This window comes from Thunnus albacares, chromosome 11 (genome assembly GCF_914725855.1).
Source record: "Thunnus albacares chromosome 11, fThuAlb1.1, whole genome shotgun sequence".
NCBI lineage: Eukaryota > Metazoa > Chordata > Actinopteri > Scombriformes > Scombridae > Thunnus > Thunnus albacares.
Genome location: NC_058116.1, coordinates 23074215 through 23094927, shown reverse-complemented (window position 1 = coordinate 23094927; position 20713 = coordinate 23074215).

Sequence of the window (20713 nt, the reverse complement as noted above, 5' to 3'; positions counted from 1 at the left end):
TATATAAACTATAAGGTTGGTTTACAGTATGGGGTAATCATCACAAAAGTCCACACAAAGATGAGTAGGCTATGACAACAGCACAGTTAAACAGGTCTCTTGAGATAATCCTATGTGTAAATGCTGAAACTAGTACAATCAAGAATGTAGCACATGGCCCCTGATGACCCATTGTTCATACAGAATTGGTCCTATGCTGGTGTATTGATATCTTTGCATCTAAAAATGATAAAAATCTTTCAAATGTTTCAGTAATGTCAATACTTTGTTGCCTTTTCAGGATTCCCAACGTCCAAAACTTTGTAGACTATTTTGGCTACAGTCTAAATAAAGTAATTTGTCTGTGTATAATTTTGAGTACAAATTATTGAATATGACATTATTTGACATAGTAAATATCCAAAGTTAAATGATTTTGTAGGAATGAGAATAGACTTTAAGCAACTCTGACTTCTGTATTTTCTTTTTTTTTTTGACATGTTAGGCTCTGCTGCTATCCCAACTAGATTTTTTGTAATTTTAAATTTCTACAAAAGAATTACACTCACACAAAATAGTGTTAAGAATACTGTATCTCTATCTGAGGAGTTTTCTTACAGTGTTAAAGTTTTTCATGTCTAAGCAATTCCCTATTCATTTCCATTATGGAATGGGTACAACGTTTTACATTTTTCCAAAGTTTCTAATTTCAAGATAAATGAACTCATCAACCACATGTCCTCTGTCTGCAAAAATGATTTCAGATCTGTAATAATTGCCTTAAATATTAGTATCATCGCAGTCATATTTTTCCTGTTTGGGATCAAACTTGGATCACATTTCAAACTAAATATTAAGGTTTCCCAACCTAATCCCTCTAAGAGCCTCTACCCTTTTTCCTTCCTTCAGTTTCATCCTCTTCTTCTCATTTACTGTCCTTCCCTGCCTCACCTACTCTGCTATCTGTACTACTTTCCCCCCCTCTTTTCTTCTTTCTCCCCTCAAATCTTTGTATACCCACCACACTGCACACTGTCCCCACTTCCTTTATCTCCCTTTATCTCCCCCATCTCTTGATCCCACCGCTCTCTCCTACTTCTCTGCTGGAAAGTCCCCTGAGTGTAGCGGTAGCACCGGGAGCTGCAGCAGCAGTGTTTGGGTCACACTGGTAAGGGGAAGGCACGCCACTGGCAGCTGGCCTACCACATGAGAGGACTTTCGTGTATGCATGTGTGTATGTGCATGTGTGTGTCTATGTGCATGTGTGTGAGTGCATGCATGTGTGTACAATAATAAGAGCCCTGCTGCCTGTCAGCCACAAGGCAGCAGCTGCTCAGGCCCACAGATTAGAGGCTTGCACTGCACTGGATGCCCTTAGTGAGTGGTTAGATGGATGGATGGATGAATGAACCGATGGATGGATGGATGGATGGATGAATAGATGGTGGTAAGATGTTGGGAACTGACCGTTCACTAAGCCACGCCCCTCTCAATTATGTTTCTGCACCTGTCAAGCTTTGCATTCTAGCATGACACAAATGTAATGATAACAGTGGGAAGTATCTGCTTTACACAATCTTTTTCACTCTTGCATAAAAAAAAGCTTTGAGATTTTGATCTAACAGAAGCATTTAGCAAACACATCTCGGGTTAACTACCTCTAAACCACTTAAGAGCAGGACAGAGATGTTAATGTTACCCTAAACTCTGATATAAGATCAGCTCCCACCTAATGAATGTGTCAGTTCTGGAGGGGGCCTTTAATATAACCTGTAACCCCTCACCAAAAAGTTGTTAGCTAATGTTATGCTACTATATCTCTTTGGACTATAGGAGTAAATGAGCTAGCGTTAACATTTTAGCAGGAAAACACCCAGTTTATTTAGAATTTTAATTAAATGTAATGTTTTTTGGTTTTGGAAAGGCCAAAAAACAAAGTGACATGAACTTTCCAGCATACTGAGAAATCCAAAGTTTGACAGACTGCCATGTCTAGCTAAGCTATGATTGCACAATCACTGCAAAGTGGAAGGGTTTTGGCTTTGAGCCTGGCCTTCCAAAACTATTGACTAATGTTTCAGAACTACCTGTCAGAGCCACATGACAAGTCAGATGGTTGTAACACACGTGAGTGCCGACTTCCACGTATCATTATGACTGCATCTTGGTAATTTTTTTCATCTCTCTCTTTTAGCTTCTTGTTTTTATTTTGACTGTCATGAGCTGTAGTGACAAACCATGTCATTACTGTTCACATTTTCACTAAAATACAGCCACAATAATTACAGTCCATCCCTTTAGCTTTGTAAAAAATTGTCACTTGGAAATTGTCCTCACCAGAAAAATGACAGAATTGGTCATTTGTTCAAATGCAACAATCAGTGTTTTCTATTTTCCAGTTTTATACTTTTGTCTGTCAGTACCAATGGTGAAAGTAGTGACCTTGTTATACCATTGCAAGAATGTCACAAGCCCATTAGGAAGGAGGTTGGGATGGATATGGGATGGTTATGAACACATGTCTATTATAACAGCAATATTTATCTTTTTAGAATCTTAACTAAGTACTTTAATTTACTGAAAATTAACCATATGGAAGATCACAACACAAGAGCTGTGTTGCAACTAGCAAAAACATAGCACAATGTTCTGTATTTACTTGACCTCTTTTTTTTTGGCAATTCAACCAACATTAGGATCTCAGACTGGCAGGATCTCAACCTGAGAGGCTTGGTTAAGTTCTCTATGGTTAAGTAATTTGGCTTTCACTATATATCATTGTCAAAGAAAAGTGATTAAGATTGGCTCCTTTTATAGTTGCTGGCATGTTAGTTCCTTGAAGTAAATTAAATAAAGCTCTTCTCCCATGCATAATAGTCAATCCATACATATTCAGATACATTGTCTTCTCCAGTTTCCCTTAGTTTCTCCTTCCTCTAAATGTTACAGTCTCATTTTCTGATTTAAGTCTGTTAAATGAAATTTGGGTTCTTGACAATGACTCAAAGTGAAAAATGTCTTTCTGAAAATTAAATATTTAATTGTTCTTTTCATCTGACAGCTATTTGATTTATCTGACAACATGAATATCACAGTTTCCTCTTGGCTGCCGTGTTTCAGCTCAACACAAAGACCCATTCTACTCCATTTCCACAAAAACACCTAAACAAGGTGTAATTTCTGCTCGAAGAATGCCAGAACTGCAAGATGACTAAACTATCCCACACAACTTCAATAAAAGACTTCTTTAATGCATGCCGGTATAATTACATTAAAGCTCCAGGTCAAAAATCATTTTAGGTGTAATAAAAATCCACCCTGAATATAATTCTCCAACATTATCTTGGCAATCTTACACAATACAGTGTATAATTTTTAAATGTAAATAGGCATGTCCTAACAAAAAAATCAGCCTCATCTGCTATGTTGTTGATACAATACCTGCTTAGCTGAAAGCAAATGATTACAGTGAAATAGGCTTAGTGGCCCATTTGATGTCTGAGCTTTTCCTGGAAAAATATTCTTATTTTGGTTTAGCGTTAAATATTAATACAAATATGGCTCAATGTAAGAAAAATCATCACTGTAAACAGAACATAACCATCCACAAAGTCCATCTTTCACTCACTTTTCTTTGATGACATTGTACAGTATAAATAGCTCGGGGCCAAATATCTTCAATTAACAGCTGCTTCTTTACCTTACTGTTATTGTTGATGTCTAAAAAGTGTATTCTTTCCACCTAATAGTCAAAACATGACTTGTATTTTAATTATTTAGACAAACTGAGATGAAGTAGACTCAGCCAGCCTCTAAAGTCAAGCACTCATACATCAGCTGCTCCTCTGCAATGGCTTTTTCATGTATTCAAATGGCATTCAAGTCCAATTTGGTTACCAGCTGCACAAGCACTAAAGAAGTAGGTGTCTCATGCCATATATACCACCTGTGCATAAAATGTGTTTTAGGGTGGAATTCCCCTTTAGGCAGGAGCCATCAGTCATGGGCCAATGAGGTATCCCCCCTGATCCTCTGTTGTGGTTTCTCTGGGTGAGATGAAGGCTATTGCTGTGACACAGGGAGGTAGGTACATTCTTAAATGTTCCCTGTCTGTGTCTGATCTCTCTTTTCCCTACACACTGGCAGTGCTGTAAGTACACGCAAGCACACACAAACCCACAGACACACACACACACACACGCCGTTTGTTGATCCTTGTAAGAGTATACTCTTTATGTCATAACCCCAATAAAAGCGCAGCCCTCCAGATGTCTGGTGTGTGTATCATTGTATTGGGCAGATCACGGAAGATGAATGCCCAACCGCTACATCAGAGAGAACTCTCAATTCCCTCATGCACACAAATACACACATGTCATCCAGCCAGAAGGTGTGATCATGTCAGTGGTACGGTGGTAGTGAGACACCAGCAGTGGCTGCCTCATACACAAAGGAATGCTGTTCACGAGACATCTGGTGCAGGTAAGGATGTAACCTGGTCAAGAATTATGTCATCATGTTCAGTTAGTGGTGATGAAGATGGGGGATGTTTCATTCACTTGATGTTACACAATCACACACACACACAACATGAATTGTCTCACTCTTTTTGGCATACAAGCACATTCATTAAATCCCATACAGTATCATTTATACATATGACAGGGTTTCAGTAACATAATTACAACATTAAAATACTGTTAGTCCATTACTGTGACAATGACAATGATATCAGAGAAAAAATACTTCTGACAGATGGCTACTATAGGGATTACATAGAGATCACAAGCATTAGTACACACATCTTGGAACGATGGTCAGTGTGGTAAGTAATAGTTTGTGGTGATAAAATGTCATCATACTCTTTTCAGTGAAAAATTGACATTTTAATTCTCTGTTTTAGAGGCAAAGATGTGAAAATATAGCTAAAAGCTATCATTTTGTGACCGAGACAATTTATTAGGCTACTGGAAATACTGTGATCTGCATCATGTGATGTCTCAACCATGTCTCTTATTGTAGTGAAGAAATGTAAGGTCAAGGTACAAACATTACACACATATGTAATTAACATTTTATTTCTTCTCAGTTATAGTGCACAAGTCACCTGATTTTGACTGTTTTTGATTTAATGGGTATTATTTTGTGTTCTACTTTTGTCTCTTATTTAAAGTTGTTAATTTTAAATGTGATTAGTAGATTATAGAATGAATCATGCAATTTGATGCCAATTTTTCTTTGTCGGTGTATTTTTTAATTTCTTTGGTGAGATATCTTCACAAGCCCATGCAGGTTTTTGATCTCATCAGCACAAGCCCTGTCAATTATGTCTTATACTGTATATATTGGTCTTTTCTGCCTGTGAAAATAAATAAACTAAAAACTAAACTAAAAAAATCAGAGCCAGTTTTACACCCTGTCTCATGCTCTTAGTCAGCTTTGACTTTTTTGAATAAACAATCTTTCTCTTACCTGAATCAACTGGTTTCAGTTGCCTAATCTTAACCATACCATAACCATGTTTTAGATACCCTTAACCAAGTGTGTTTTGTTATACACACAGTATCTTAGATACTGTAGAATACAATTCTGTAGAAATATGTAAGAATTGGAATTTACTGAGTAAGCACAGTACGTGAGTTCACCAGTTCCAACACCAACACACTGCAGTGACATCATACATATTGAGAAATTCTCTGAGACATCTTCTGTGTAATACCTAACATACTGTATAGTACGTACTATAGTACATACTGTAAGCACATCAATAATATGCAGCAATATAAACTGACCTATGTGATATTGTTCTTGCTTCATTTTTTCTTCAAACACAACGAGTATTAAGGATTGCTTCAGAAAAAAAACATCAGTACCTGCATTCACTGTATAATGTCTGATGTTTCTTGTCTTACTTATAATGAAATGTTAAGTTTGGTGTAGTTTATCTGTAAGTATTCCTTTAGGCCATATCCACATAAAGGCAGATAAATCTAAAATGCTATTTACATGTTAAAATGACTTCTGTCCAAACAAAAAGTCATTTTCATTAAATTCTCTGTCTACACTCAAATGTCAAAACAATAAAAATCGAATTATTTTGCTCTGTCTCATCAGGTTAAACTTCTGTTTTATAGCCACTTGTTCTCCATTACTTTTTTTTGTTTAATATAATATAATAATGTTATATAAATAAGCCAAACATGCAATTTAGTTGTTCTCACTGACATACTGTACTTGGTTGTATATTCAGAGAACGGCATAAGTATACAACGGGGATGTGCAAGTCTTTTTACCAAGGCAAACAATAATTTTTGTGCCGTTGCACTGAATCTGCTCATCAAATCACCATTTAATGCTCACAGAGTGACAACATAGACATAAATTCAGGTAAATAACAACACCTGTATTGTGTGATCAGCTCTAATGGCATTACAAGTGAACAACCACTAAGAATTTGAGGCCACAGAAAGTTTGTTTCTTATTTTTTCTGCCACACATCATGCCATCTGTTAAAGCATAATGTTCTTTTTTGAAATAAAGGACTTGAATTTTCAAAATTCAACAATGCATTTTCTAATAGAATGAACATTTTGTTCCCTTGGTATGGACATTAATTGCCATCATTGATGACCACCCAATCAGGATACTTGTGGCTTAAGTTTCTTCCCCTGTGAGATCCCTGGACTGCAGAAATATACTTAGAAAAGGATATATATGTGTGTACATGCACATATAAATGTGCACACACACACACACACACACACACACACACACACACACACACTCATACACCCGCCTTCAGCATGGGGCAGGTTTGAACACTGTGGTAGCAGTGAAACATTGGCACTCCCCTTCTAACATGTTCAAATCTGTCCTCATCTGTGATTCTCCACTTAATCTGTACCTGATCACCTCTGTCTGTCACATCAAAAAGAGAGGGGAGGAGTGGCACAAAGAAAAATGATGCATTTTGTATGTTATTCGATTCATATACTAATACTGTATAAGGCCAATAAAGCACCTTTGAGTTCAACTGGAAAAGCAGCGAACTGCATCTTCAGGTTTAAGTGGTGGTGGGGTGGGCTTTGACATGAAACAGGAGTTGTGAGCTCCAGTCACACCTGTATGAAACAGAAGGTGAAAGTTTCAGGCTACATTCCTTACACTCTTCCCTTTAGTTAAACACGTGGAATGTACTTTATGCTGTATGTATGCAAAAGGGCGAGAAATTGTGTGTGGTTGTTTTTCAGAGGTAGCAGTTAGAGGTGCAGACATGTACATTGCAGACAAAAGATCATGTCTGTGTCAGCTGACGAAAGATGCAAAAGGGTGTTTATTTGAATTTGAAAAACTGTAGAACCGTGCACTTGTGAGAAATATAGATGTGCATGTGCACTTAAACAACAAAGATTGAAAGCTTCCCATATCTATATCTCAATGATAGATGTGGAAAATTAGAAAATGCATTGTACAGTTTGCACATACAGTCAATGAGTACAGCCGGTGTGCGTGAGCATGAGAGAACTAAAGAGTGCAAGCACATAGTAAGTAAAATAAGGCCAGTGGATCCGGTCTGTTCCTGGCATATCTGCCCACATTGTACCACAGTCTGCAGACAGGGTTGCCCTGCGGGAGCATGGGAGAGAAAAAGGAGGGATGGACAGGAGGGAACTGAGGAGGGAGGAATGTGAGGAATGAAGGGTGAGCTCAGCCCGGCAGGTCTGTGCAGAGACAGCATGCGCAGTGAACTCTTGGTAAGGTAGTAGAAATGGCCTAGGGACACAACTTTGTCTCTGCCTCTACACAAAGAAATTGCTACTGATTAACCTATATCTAATCAACTTCCACACCCATTCTTCCACACTCCCATCTTGTAGCTCTGTGATTTTAACTGTCAGAAAACGTTACAAAAAATCCTCTATGGATCACAGTCTGTACTTTCAATTGCTTATTTCCTACAGTTAGTAGGAGGCCAGTTATGTTGACCTTCCACATCTGACATGAACATGAACAACATGAATGCCATAATGTTACATTTTGTGAAACAATAACGATCATTGTATCTCTATGAAATAAAACATTCATACTGTAAATATGTACTGTATATATATATATATATATATATATATATATAGAAAAAAACCCCTCTCACACGCTCTTCTGGACAGAGACCTCAGATGTTGTACCTGGAATCTGCTGGAGCCACTCTCCCAGTTTGTGGGTCACAGCCCCCAGTGCTCCACCACCCCCCATGTGAGGGGGGTGAGAGGGGGATTTTTTTTTATGTAATCAACTTGCCAATTATTTAATGGAGACTGGTAGGTGTCTGATAAGTGATTTTTTTCATACAGGGTAGGCCATCGAGAGCAAGCTCTCTTTTCAAGGATACCCTGATTATAAGAAAATATACATTACATTTATGGTTTGATGAACAATTCTACTGTCATACAAATATTTCAAGTTATCAGAGTCAGATAACTAACATTTTCCAGTGGGAAAGTAGTGAAGAGCTGTGAAAACCTTCATCTCCAGTGTTACTGGATTGTTTCTATGGTGGAGTCAGAGTTAATGTTGCAGTACACTGCTTTTTAAAGGTACATCTGGGGAAATACAAGTTCACAGATTAACATTGGTTGATGATGCTTGTCAATAAAGACTGTGAGAAGTTATATATATCTATGTATATCTACAGGTCTGTCACAGTGAATCACACAACGCAACAGTTTCAATATGTTGGGGTAGTGAGTGAACCCTCACAGTTGAGCTTCCGTATCGTTATCATTTTGATTTTAAGATACTGCTGTTGGTTTATAAATCACTGAATGGTTTAGGGCCAAAATACATTTCTGATCTGCTGCTACATTATGAACCATCTAGACCTCTCAGGTCGTCTGGGACAGGTCTGCTCTCTGTCCCCAGAGTTAAAACTAAACATGGAGAAGCAGCGTTCAGTTTTTATGCTCCACATATCTTGAACAAACTCCCAGAAAACTGCAGGTCTGCTGCAACTCTCAGTTCTTTTAAATCACATCTGAAGATTTTTCTGGTTTCTGGTTTGCCGCTGCCTTTTATTAAACCAAATTTGAGGGTTAATATTTTACACTGCATTGTAACTTTTATTCTCTTGTTTTATCTATCTTATTCCCTTTGAGCTTCTTTTTATTTCCAAATTTAACACTTTTTAATTGTTTTTATATGTCTTTTTAATTTTGTTGCTTGTATATTCTGTTTTGATGCCTTTCATGCTCTATGTAAAGCACTTTGAATTGCCTTGTTGTTGAAATGTGCTATACAAATAAACTTGACTTGCCTTGCCTTGCCTTGCCATTGTATTTTTCCAAAACATTGATACGAGGTGCATTACTGGCTGTAGCTGACTGATTTTAATTAAGTTATTAGTGGCATAGGAAACCTCTGGGCTACCTCTAACTTCAGTGCTAAAAAGCTTGGAGAATTGGAGCATACCAATACTGGAGGACACAATTTTAACCACGTAAGTGCAATGACAAGCGCAGCATGGTAAGTCTTGGCATACAGACAGTGTGGGCATTTCCATTTGCACCTGCTATTTTGGTTTATGTATGTGCAGCAGCATAACGTGCAAAAGGGCTGGATGAAGGTGAATATAGATCAGTGGGTGTGGAGATTATTAAGTCAAGTCAAGTCAATTTTATTTATATAGCGCCATATCATAACAGGATTTATCTCAGGGCACTTTACACCATACTCTACCATACTCCATACTCATACTCATACAATTTACAGAGACCCTACATTCCCCCATGGGCAAGCACTTGGTGACAGCAGCAAGGAAAAACTCCTCTTTAATGGGAAGAAACCTTTAGCAGAACCGAGTAGGTGGCCATCTGCCTTGACTGGGTGGGTTGAGAGAGAAAGAAGTAGGGAAGGGGAGAGGGGAGAGAGAGTCACAGCAAAGCACAGCAGCAACAATATTAACAATAACAACAATAATAATAATAGAAATATGACTAATAATAGTGGTAGCAGTGGGTAAATATGACTAATAATAATAGCAGCAGTGGTGAGTGTCAAGCTGGACCAAGGGGACAGCAGGCAGTCCACAGCCACAGGCAGCAGACGGTCCGCAACCAAAGGTCACTTGCTAGACAACAAAGCAAAAAACTCCAGAAAAGATGCCAAGTTAGGAACATGCATTGATGGAGCATGAATGCATACAGATGGAGAGGTAAAGGAGGAGAGCGGAGCTCAGTGCATCATGGGAAGTCCCCTGGCAGTCTAGGCCTATAGCAGCATAACCAGGGCTGGTCCAAGGCAAGCCTGGGCCAGCCCTAACTATAAGCTTTATCAAAAAGAAAAGTTTTTGCCTACTCTTAAACATCGAGAGGGTGTGTGCCTCCCAGACCCATAATACTCTCTCAGCTGATCACATAACTGCTGTCATAGCTCTGAAACAGTTGTGCCAATCACAGTTAGCCTAAGCATTATAATGATAGGTCAATAAATGGAAATCTTTTCCTCAGGAAATGTCTGGACAGTTCAGAGCATCACAACATGAACACACATCACCACAAATCTACAGCCAACAACAGGTGGAGTAGGTTTTTTCATCAGTTACTTACTATAATAATGATAGAAATAAAAAATAAAGAAATTGATTTGGTGAAGCCGTTTATATGATTATATTTGACCGATGCTATTTCAACAATAATGCTAATGTGTCTAACCTCGTAAATTGTCACATAATTTAGCAATTAATGTTACACAATAGCATTTGCACCGCAATGTGTTTCAAGAATAAAATGAGATGCAACTTTTGCTAAAAAGAAGGTTGGAAAAGAGATTGTGATGAGCCCCAGTAATCCAATGTCTCCTTCATAAAAAAGCAGAATATTGAGTTATAACTGAGGAGTCTGATGTGTGTAGGGGTGTGTGTGGATCTATTTCGACCTCACTCAGACTTATTCATCACCACAGTCTTTACCTTGAACAATGCTATCATCTACTTTCCTTTGAGACCATATATCAACAAAGTCATGTGACTGACCTTAAGAGGCATGGCTTGCTGCCCATAAGAGCATCCAGGAGAACTTTGCTTTACTCACCTCATCTGAGACCTTGGGACTCCACTACCAACAGTCCATCACTGTGGTGCAGGTGCCTTGTGTCCTTGAGGATTGTACAGGGTTTTTCACTTTCTATGTTCCATTATTGTTGATAACAATTTGTTGGTGAGCCTTTCACTGTTTTCACTTGCATTCAGCAGAAGGTTACACTACTTGTGTAAACCTCTTCTTTTTGTTTCAGGTAGCCTAATTTGTTGCACCTGGAGCTAAGCAATTATTGTAGCTTGCAGCTTTAGGTAAGTGCTGTTTGTCTTTTTCTGTTTGTTTGATACAGTTTTTCCCTCAGGAATAAGTTAAAGATTGTGCATTCATGCACAATGAGTGGAGGGGGTGACTTTTGATAAACTTGCCACTTTCCCTTTTACCTCTGTGCACAGCAGGTGGGATTGTTTTCTTTCTTCTCCCTGTATATGAACTACATAGGGATTAAGTTGGTTATTATTATTTTTGTTAAGCGCTGGTTGTTTTGCCCTGCCAATTTCCCTTTTTACCTCTGCACAGCAGGTGCGATTGTTTAATTTTTTTCTCACTGTATATTAAATACATTGGAATTTAAGTTGGTTATTATTATTTTTGTTAAGTGCTGATTGTGTTGCCTGTAGCCCCTGTTCACAGTGGGTGGGCTTCTGATTGCTCCTCCCTATACCATTACATGCATTCAGTAGGTGTTTTCAGGTGAATTACATTTATTTCACCTTTAATTTTATTGTAAGTGATTGTGGCCAGCTGTGAGCAGCCTGATTATTAGTTCACCTTTTTCAGCTATCTGTAGCTGTTGGGCTCTGCTGTTTATTTTCAGTTCACATAAACAATTATAAAAAAAAATACAAAAAAAATGGCCTTGCAGTTGTGTCATTTTTGCCAGGGCACACATGAGCATACCCCTGATTATAGGCAGGAGCAGGGCCCTGGTAAAAAACCATGCTCCCCAGCCTATAGACCAGCTGATGCTCTGGGAGACCAGGGTCAGCAGGACGACACTAGGCTGCAAATCCTAGCTGCAATACAGAGGACACAAGGAAAGTGATCTCACATATACAGTCCTTGGGTTTCAAAGTGAATGTAAAGAAAAGTAACCTCAAGCCAAGGCAGCAGGTGGTTTTTATGGGACTTTGCCTGAATTCCCTCACAATGTTGGCATCCCTCAGAGGGTGATGAAAATTGTAGCCTCCTGGACCGATTCCATGTTTGCAGGCAGAAGGACAGTAGTAACCACAGATGCCTCTCTGACACGTTGGGGAGCAGTCTGGGAAGGCAGGATGGTGTGTGGTGTGTGGAAAACCCCTTGGGGTGGCGGACACATCACCATCTTAGAATTGAGGGCAGTTCACATTGCTCTGAAGGCTCTCCTCCTCTCCATTCGGGGCATGTATGTCTTGATAAGAGCAGACAGTTTTCCACAGTGTATCACATAAATCACCAGGTAGGCACCAGGTCCCTGCGTTGCCTCCAGGTGGCACAGAAAATCCTGTTTTGGGCCTTTAAGCATCTGGCTTCACTCAGGGCAGTTGGGGAAGCAGACCTACTGTCCAGAACCTGGGAGAGTGGAAGCTTCATTCAAAAGCAGTAGCCCTCTAATGGACTCAGTTCAGCATGGCTCAGACTGACCTATTTGCATCAGCAGAGACAACCCATTGCAGGACAAGGTGTTGTTAATAGCACCATCGTGGCCAAGGCGGCATTGGTTTTCAACACTCCTTCGCTTGGTTCATGGTCAACCTTGGGCCCTGCCAGTCAGGGTGAACCTTCTCTCCCAGAAAGAAAGTCAGATATGGCACCCCAAACAAGCCATCCTGCAGCTCTGGGCTTGGCCCCTTCTCAGTTCCTTTCTCAAGAGTCAGATGAGGCTGTCCTGAAGACCATAGGCAATGCCAGGGTTCCCTCCACTCATGCGAACCAGGACCAGAAAAGGGTGTTCTCTGTGTAGTGTCACAATAGGCAGGAAGATCCAGCCACTTGCCCCATCCAGCTGGTTGTCCTCTTTCTTCAGTCACTCTTGGACTCAGAAAGGGCGACTGGCACTATTAAGGTGTACACTGCCACTACATCTCTCTTCCGTGAGGCAGTTGCGGGTGTTACAGTAGGGAGACATCCCTTAGTGTCTCAGTTCATTAAAGGAGCATGCAGCCTGTGACTGGGCAGGGCTCTCAGAACTCCATCATGGGATCTCCCTTTGGTGCTATGATCCCTGATTCAAGCTCCTTATGAACCCATAGAGCAAACTTAAGTTTCTGTTTCACAAAACAGCTTTTTTGACTATATGTTCTGCCAAGAGAGTGGGTGAGATACATGCTTTGTCTGTAAGAGAGGAATGAGATGAAAGGCTGATAACACAGGTGTGTCTCTCTGGTCGACTCCCTTGTTTTTGCCTAAAGTGGTAAACCCTCAGACGACAAACCAAGTGGTTGAGATCAGTGCATTTCATCTGGCTCTCTCACAGGGGGAAGTAAGCCTGCTTACTTTGTGTCCAGTGAGGTCACTAAGAGCTTATACTGCATGCACTCAACCTCTGAGATGCACAAACACTTATTTGTCTGTTTCAGTGATAAAAAAAAATGAGGCTCCCTGTGTCTAAACAGTATTTATCCCATTAGATTGTTAACACTATCTCTGAGGCCTATGCTAGGATGAACTTCCCAGTCCCGGATAATCTGATAGCTCAGTCCACCATAAATGTAGCCACTTCCTTTAAAAGGTAATCTGTGCAGCAGCAACATGGAGTGCTCCCTGTTCATTTTCTAGGTTATATAGGGTCAATGTGGCATCCCCTGCACCATTGGGTTCCACCATTCTGCTCTCAGCTGCTGGGCGAGGATGTGAGGGAATGGAGTCTTCTGTTCCTTGTGACGCTGATGGTACTAGTCATCCAAGGTAAAGTGTGTGACGGTCTGAGTGAGGTCAAAATAGATTGTGAGTTATAACTATAACTATGGATCTATGTGACTGAGCAACTATCATCACCATCTCTTGTCGATCAGAATGGGCTGAGGCATTCAAGGCAAATGGAGGAGGTGTGTTCAACTGAATGCTCTTATGAGCAGCTGGCCAGACCTCCTAAGGTCAGTTACATGGCTTTGTTGATATATGGTCTCGAGGATAGGCACATGATGGCATCATTCATGATAAAGGCCATGGTGACGATCATTGTTCAGTCTCATAGATCCATAGATATAGTCATAGCTTACGTTATTCTGTAGCCACCTGGTTCCTTTTTCAGTCAATTTAATGAAGGTAGACACAGTGAACAACTGTGCATAACGGCACTGTGCTCTAGTGCAGTACTTCTCAGAAGCTGCAGATTTAACAACATGTCAGTCCTACTGCTTTCAGATCCTACAGGGATTTAATGAACTGAAGAAGCTTTTAATACAGTATAAAGCAGCTGTGTACAACAGATACTGTAGGAATCACCCACATTTATTTATAGATCAATGCAGACTGATTTACTGACTTTTCTGCTTTAACCACATCAAATGTTATTTTCTGCGCTGATTTTGGAGGAAGACTGTTTAATTGAGATAATTGATTTATATTTAAAGCATTAATGCATTGTCACCAAAGGAGCAGCGGATTGACATTGTGCCAAAAATAGACATGGTTTTGAGACGTCTGTTTTCAGGGCAACATTTTGGGCAACCAAAATACAACTATCTTTGTGCTGCTTCATTTGAATGAACCTCCCACCTGTCTGTGCCTCTATTCCCTCCTATGCACTATGGTCACCAAAGTACCACACACACACACAAAGCAAGTTTCAAGGTCAGGAAAATACCAAACTGTCAGAGCACTGCTGGCGCTGGTCGTTGCACCTCCACGACAATAGGGCCTGTAATGTCTTAAAGTTAAGACTGATGTGCCCATTAATTCTTAAAGAGGAACTCCACACTAATTTGCCGCCTCATACAGTTGTTGCCCTCCCACTCCGTTGTTGCATTTTTAAAAATATGCTGGAAGGAAGAGTTCTAGCAGACTTACTCTTTAAGCATTTTTGTGAATACAGTCTCTGATTTTCAACTATGAAGACAAAGAGGAAAACTCAGTAGTTTCTTTTAAGTCCTCATCAAGGCTTTGCGTGCAGCTGAGAACAGTTTTGGTAATGACCATGATTGAGGCGAAGGCCATGAATTTGATGATAAAGATTTTGACCTTCATTGCCGCGGGTAACTGGAATTCCTTTGCTGTGTTGAATCTCCTGTAAAACTGCATCCTAATGTCTATATGGCACGTTCCTAAAATGGTCTGTTGGTATGATAATGTCTATTGTAGTAAGGAACAGTACCTGCATCCTAATGGAGATGAGAATCAGTAAATGTAAGGATTTCAATGCACAATGAACAAAATGTAAGCAAAACACATACACACATTTGTATGTATTGTCTATTTGCATATAGTCTATGATGGAGTAATGAAGGTAACACATCCATGATCACAGGCGGCTCACTAACTGAAGCTAAACCAGTACAAACTATGTAATTTGCCGGTTCAGCCAATCAGCCTGGACCACCAACTCTGCAGACACATTTCCACCGAGTTCCACTCTAACTCCTCCGTTGAGTTCATTATGATCCTTTGATGCACTACAGGGCGCAAGAGAATATCTAAAGCATTAGAAGACTACAAGTGAGAAATTACCCAGAGATGAAACCATTTGGCTAACCACTAGTTTTCAGATCTGTCTCTAGAACCATACACACCCTTTCTCTGAGGCTTAGAGTCTGGTCTGGTTGAAGACCGTGGCTTCCCGTCTCTCATGGGTCAGTAGAAGCAAAGAAGAAGGTAGGAGGTAGAAAGCAGAAGGGACATAAAACAAGCCTCTGAAAAGGCTAAGATTAAAGGGTACTACTGCTTGTCCCTCGTTGCGTTATTAATCCCAAAATTACTAATTATACTGTCTCAGAAGTTTTTAAGGCTTAGTTGATGACACAGCAATTTAACTTGTTTGGGGCAGATAACTGATCAAAGCAGGACACCAGCCTAGATCGTAAAAGGAAAGGCCGAAGTTCATGCAACTAAAAGCAGACAGAGGGTGAGGGAAAACTACAGAGTTATAAAAGAATGAAGATGTACATGTATAACATGCATGAGACACTTAAGGCAAAATAAAATGAATGACATTTTAGATGGGACTGTCTCAGCAACATTAACATTCATCTGTAGATTGAATGTTAAAGCTTAAAAAGAAATGAGTTTTTAAGCTACTTGACTGAAAAATCAGATACTGCGGACCAACAACAAAATACAAAGGTAAACATTGGATTTAAACAGTACAAGAGTGTTTAGCTTAATTGCCAGATTCATGAAATATTTTCTTCTAATCATTCCATTCAGAGCCTGAGCTTGATTAGTCAAAATTGTCTGCCACATTTATATTGATAATGGGCAAAGCCTGAATAGTATGAGATCAATACAGTTATGTCCAATTCTATATTATCTTATATAATCTTGAAAAACAGAAAGTAGATACATGAAAAACAGTAGATGGATGAATGTTGATGAGGATTTTTGTGGTGGCAGTATGACGTGGTCAGGACGAATCATTCTGACCACCACATGTAGTGAAAGCAAGATTTACAGCAGTTCAGGAGAATTCATGACAGATGAGGAAAGAATGCACAGAGATAAAAGACCAAACATAATGGCACATTAAGTACTGTGCATTCCTTTGTTTGGTGGCAATAATCAAGATATCATCTATCCTCAGATGTGTTGTTGACTTCAGTTGAGGCCACAGGCTACAGTTGATCCATTTGTCAATAATGTTTTTTTTAAAAAAGAAAGAGAAAGAGAAAGAAATTAGACCACATGACAAGATCACAAGATATATACTCTATTGAAGTGGTCTTGCCATAGATGCCTGCAAGTAAGGAATTGATTTAATGTGATTGCTGTCTTATCACTGGAGGACCACTGGATGTGTATCAGGCCATGCTATGCATTTATTTATATCTGATGTAATCATGATTACATTTGTTCATACACTTGTAAAGGAGGATGGGAGGCTTTAGGCTGCATTTTGACTGAAAACAGCCCTGCGTTATAACAATGCAAAGGGCTGTGTTGGTTGGGGCGTGTTGTTTAAGGTACTGGTGAGACAATGAGATTGAGAGAATTTGCAGTCTTCTACTTCGTTGAGCTCAAAGTGCAACATTTGAATCAGTTCTGGCTGAATCAGTAGAACTAACAGTTCCTCTTGGGGAGAGCTGGCTGGACCAGCAGGGTTTTACCCTCTTCCATATATAGCCCTTCCTGTGAGGCAATGTTTGACCCTTGCTGATCAATATTTTAGGAAAGCATTTCTCTACACCATCTCATTCCCTGTCAGGCTTCAAGAAAGTGGAACTCAAATCCAGTGGAGCAAGTGTCAGCTTAGGTCGAGTGGAACATGTTCCGAATGGTGTTAAAAGCATGTACTCGTTGGCCTCTGTTCTCAATAATTAATGAGAGAAGCCACACAAAAAATTATCCCTGTTTCCTCTTCGATCCTTCCCTGGTGGAAGAGGGCATGAATTAGTAACACAGATCAAACTGCAGTGTTAGCGCAGATCAAGTATTTGTAAAGAAGCTGAAAGGACTATATAGTATACAAGAGAAGCCCTATGAGATAATGTGCATGTGCTTTGCATGTTCCCTGCTCCTGTCATATTTAATTTTAATTTGTAATGAAGCAATTCTACAGGGTATAAAAATTATGAATTAATCATCAAAATTCAAGGCCTATCTTTAGACAGAAATGTCTTCAATAAGAGTTTAAAAGCAAAGTTTAAACTGAAATATTTGCAATCAGAAAAGATAATAAAATCATCAGTCCTCTGGAGGATATGCTTTAGTTTTATTTGAAACCTGTGAACAAATTACTCGATAATAGATATCTTTGAAATGATTTAACCTCAAAGGTTGGTCTGCTACAGCTAATTGGATTAAACTATCCACCTGTGTGGGCTCCTCTGATCTAGCTTCAAGCAGGGCATCTATGCTGATGTAGTATGTCTAAAATGACAATCAGGGACTGCAATTCTTCCAAACCTTACTTTAAAATGCATTTTCAGCTGTCCCTGAATTTAGAGTCATGAGTAATCTATTAAGAGAAAGCCATGCAACAGCAGAAGCGCCAGTCAGTATTACTTAACTACAAATCCCCTAACTACAAACTTGATTTCTTGTTTTTCTAAGCACCTTTGGTGATTCACCAACTGACAACTATATTTTCAAATTACATAACCCACAGACAACCAAATCATGAATCCATTTGCATGATGCTATCGCTGTAAAATGTGTCTGATATTTTGTCTGAGAGTTGATGAAAACGTATCAAATTCTCATCCGGCGCAGCGCATTGACAGAGCTTTAATAACCAGTGTAACATTTCATTAGTGCAGTCAGAACAGTGAGGTCATTCATAACATCATCATGTCAGCTGACTTAGGATGATCAGTCACACACTGATATCATCTACTGTATAATGTCTTGGCTTGTGCTGCTGATTGTTAATACTGTTGCTGTTGTTTTGTTTGACTTGCTGCATGTGGCATGCACACACAGCACATGCGGATTACTGTTATAATGCACTTTTCAGTGTTCTTTTGCCTGAGTTTACTTGTAGGGACTGGTCCATCACATTTGTTCTTTTCAATCCACCCTTGAGGGAAAACATTTATTCCCCATCAAGCTTGTAAAAGCTAACTGCCTGTCTGTCTTCTTATCTTTGGCTTCCTACATGTCTTTCTTTACATCTTCATACATTTATGTCTTATTGCTTGCTTTTGTTGGTGTGTTTTTTTTTTGCTTGTTTGTTTGTTTGTTTTTTTTTACCATTTTTTTTTTTTTACCAGTTTGGATAACCAATGATACAGCTATGGTTTTTAATTCACATTGTCTCGAGTTTAAAACTTTAAAAAGGACAGACAACAACATTAGCTACAAAAGATTATTCACAAAAAGGCACACTTAAACAAATGCACACATGCCTACAAGGGTATATAAACACTTGCATGCACAAATACTCACACACAAACATACAGTACATGCCAGGAAGAGAAAGGCATGCTTTTTCTTGCTGTCTCTCACTCGCTGTCTCTCTTCCTGTCTCTTGCACACATATTTTACACATGCCCAGCAGTTAAAAATGCACTGATTAGAGTTTGGATGCTGTGGTCTTGTTGCTTGTAGGAATATGCAAAAGATGCTTTTAATTAGTTTGTTTACTGTGAGGATAATTGAGTTATTAAAACATTCTTTACTAGTCATCTCAGAGAAGAACAATATCAATTAGGAAATTAAGGTTACAATTAATAAATGTACTTGTTGACAGTTTGGTATGCAGCGCCAAAGGACCAAACTTGTCAGTGTCCTGGGAAAATCTTTAATTCCCAGAAAAACTGGTGTATTTTCCCTACTAAGGCAAATAGGGAAATTTGTAAGTTGTTGTCTGAAATGCAGTGGTTTTACAAGTCATTTTGCTCTGCATAGTGAAGAGCCACATGTCATCACTTGTTATTTTCTTGCATAGTGACTGTTCATTTAGGCGTCATTGCACAACAACCTGACCTTGTCCTTGAAAACATTAAAGAATGTTTAACAAGTGATGCAGACCTGCTAGTTCATGCCAAGGGATCATAACACAATAAATCTCATTCACCAGCATAATGTTGTTTCAGCTCAAATCTGCAGTCACTTTGGGACCTGCTCTCTAAAAAAATAACAGCCACTGTTCAAATAAACTCAACACACAAGCCCAGGCCTGGTGTTTCTGACATTCACAGGCAAGAACTATTCTCATGAAGATTAATGTTTTTTTCTTCTTCTTCTTTCAAGTAATCTGATATTAAACAAGTATTTATCAAGGATTATCATATCTGTTCAGGCTTTGAATAGTTATATGATCATTTGGCATTTGTTTCTTTCCATGCAAGATGAAATCATTAAAGCTGAAAAAAAGTAGGCATTTTTATGTACAAGTGCTGCTTATTTACAATAGAGAGGATCAGCTGAACTTTGATTTGGCTGCTACTGGATTCTGTTGGTGGAAGAGCCCAGTAAGGATCTCAGCAGGTTTCTCAACCTTGGCATCAGGTTGCTGCCACACATAAAACAAGCTTGCATACTCATACCCTGTCACTTAAATGCACATGCAAAAAGAAACACACATTCTTGCATAAACAAACACGCACGTGCAATTCGCACACAGGGTTGTCACCACAAGTTCACATACGCACATAAACTATTTATATGTAGAGAGGGAGATGAAGAGCATGTTCACTTAAATCAAGCATTCAGTGCACTGAAAGATGCACTGTGCATGCTTAACTCAACATACGGATGCACCAAAGAGGGGAGAGGGAGCGGCAAAAGGAAGCTCTCTCTTTTCTCTCTGAATGTGAGTAGTATGTTTGGATAAGAATAGCACCGCATGATGCTGAAATAGCACCTTTTTACTGCACATCTGTTTACTTTGAAAGTGTATCTCTTGCATTCTTACACTTGACTTGGTGACTTCATCGCTTCCCTCAGGGCATAGAATATGTAAGTGAGTCAGGACACTCAACAGGATTTGTCTCTGCACGCAAGCAGCAACTGGTAAGGGGGGTGGGGGGCGGGGGGGGGGGGGTGGGGGGGGGGGGTCTATACTTGAC